Source organism: Theobroma cacao, unplaced genomic scaffold (assembly GCF_053813885.1).
Source record: "Theobroma cacao isolate CCN51 unplaced genomic scaffold, ASM5381388v1 tig011, whole genome shotgun sequence".
Taxonomy (NCBI): Eukaryota; Viridiplantae; Streptophyta; class Magnoliopsida; order Malvales; family Malvaceae; genus Theobroma; species Theobroma cacao.
In genome coordinates, this window is record NW_028291722.1 from 213,963 (window position 1) to 216,715 (window position 2,753).

The following is a 2,753-nucleotide window of genomic DNA, read 5'->3' on the forward strand; positions in this document are numbered from 1 at the left end:
CAGTTTAAATGACTTTATAATCCCATTATTGAATTTATTTTGAATTTTTTTTACATTTTTTGATTAAAACAGATTGTAATTGATTGTTTGCCTCGGGAAACGTGGAGCGAAAGCCATCCATTGTCAAGAAAAGTTCATTTATAGTCGCTCATGCCTAGAAAAGCCTTATTACTCGATTTTAATGCCTTTATAATCCCATTATTGAATTTATTTTGAATTGTTTTTACATTTTTTGATTAAAACAGATTGTAATTGATTGTTTGCCTCGGGAAACGTGGAGCGAAAGCCATCCATTGTCAAGAAAAGTTCATTTATAGTCACTCAGGGCTAGAAAAGCCTTATTACTCGGTTTAAATGCCTTTATAATCCCATTAATGAATTTATTTTGAATTGTTATTACATTTTTTGATTAAAACAGATTGTAATTGATTGTTTGCCTCGGGAAACATGGAGCGAATGCCATCCATTGTCGAGAAAAGTTCATTTATAGTCACTCATGCCTAGAAAAGCCTTATTACTCGGTTTAAATGCCTTTACAATCCCATTATTGAATTTATTTTGGATTTTTTTTTACATTTTTTGATTAAAACAGCTTGTAATTGATTGTTTACCTCTAGAAACATGGAGCAAAAGCCATCCATTGTCAAGAAAAGTTCATTTATAGTCACTCAAGCCTAGAAAAGCCTTATTACTCAGTTTAAATGACTTTATAATCCCATTATTGAATTTATTTTGAATTTTTTTTACATTTTTTGATTAAAACAGATTGTAATTGATTGTTTGCCTCGGGAAACGTGGAGCGAAAGCCATCCATTGTCAAGAAAAGTTCATTTACAGTCACTCATGCCTAGAAAAGCCTTATTACTCGGTTTAAATGCCTTTATAATCCCATTATTGAATTTATTTTGAATTGTTTTTACATTTTTTGATTAAAACAGATTGTAATTGATTGTTTGCCTCGGGAAACGTGGAGCGAAAGCCATCCATTGTCAACAAAAGTTCATTTATAGTCACTCATGCCTAGAAAAGCCTTATTACTCGGTTTAAATGCCTTTATAATCCCATTATTGAATTTATTTTGAATTGTTTTTACATTTTTTGATTAAAACAGATTGTAATTGATTGTTTGCCTCGGGAAACGTGGAGCGAAAGCCATCCATTGTCAAGAAAAGTTCATTTATAGTCACTCATGCCTAGAAAAGCCTTATTACTCGGTTTAAATGCGTTTATAATCCCATTATTGAATTTATTTTGAATTTTTTTTACATTTTTTGATTAAAACATTTTGTAATTGAATGTTTACCTCTAGAAACATGGAGCAAAAGCCATCCATTGTCAAGAAAAGTTCATTTATAGTCGCTCATGCCTAGAAAAGCCTTATTACTCGGTTTAAATGCCTTTATAATCCCATTATTGAATTTATTTTGAATTGTTTTTACATTTTTTGATTAAAACAGATTGTAATTGATTGTTTGCCTCGGGAAACGTGGAGCGAAAGCCATCCATTGTCAATAAAAGTTCATTTATAGTCACTCATGCCTAGAAAAGCCTTATTACTCGGTTTAAATGCCTTTATAATCCCATTATTGAATTTATTTTGAATTGTTTTTACATTTTTTGATTAAAACAGATTGCAATTGATTGTGTGCCTCGGGAAACGTGGAGCGAAAGCCATCCATTGTCAAGAAAAGTTCATTTATAGTCACTCATGCCTAGAAAAGCCTTATTACTCGGTTTAAATGCCTTTATAATCCCATTATTGAATTTATTTTGAATTATTTTTATATTTTTTGATTAAAACAGATTGTAATTGATTGTTTGCCTCGGGAAACATGGAGCGAATGCCATCCATTGTCGAGAAAAGTTCATTTATAGTCACTCATGCCTAGAAAAGCCTTATTACTCGGTTTAAATGCCTTTACAATCCCATTATTGAATTTATTTTGAATTTTTTTTTTACATTTTTTGATTAAAACAACTTGTAATTGATTGTTTACCTCTAGAAACATCGAGCAACAGCCATCCATTGTCAAGAAAAGTTCATTTATAGTCACTCAAGCCTAGAAAAGCCTTATTACTCAGTTTAAATGACTTTATAATCCCATTATTGAATTTATTTTGAATTTTTTTTACATTTTTTGATTAAAACAGATTGTAATTGATTGTTTGCCTCGGGAAACGTGGAGCGAAAGCCATCCATTGTCAAGAAAAGTTCATTTATAGTCGCTCATGCCTAGAAAAGCCTTATTACTCGGTTTTAATGCCTTTATAATCCCATTATTGAATATATTTTGAATTGTTTTTACATTTTTTGATTAAAACAGATTGCAATTGATTGTTTGCCTCGGGAAACGTGGAGCGAAAGCCATCCATTGTCAAGAAAAGTTCATATATAGTCACTCATGCCTAGAAAAGCCTTATTACTCGGTTTAAATGCCTTTATAATCCCATTAATGAATTTATTTTGAATTGTTATTACATTTTTTGATTAAAACAGATTGTAATTGATTGTTTGCCTCGGGAAACATGGAGCGAATGCCATCCATTGTCGAGAAAAGTTCATTTATAGTCACTCATGCCTAGAAAAGCCTTATTACTCGGTTTAAATGCCTTTACAATCCCATTATTGAATTTATTTTGAATTTTTTTTTACATTTTTTGATTAAAACAGCTTGTAATTGATTGTTTACCTCTAGAAACATGGAGCAAAAGCCATCCATTGTCAAGAAAAGTTCATTTATAGTCTTTCATGC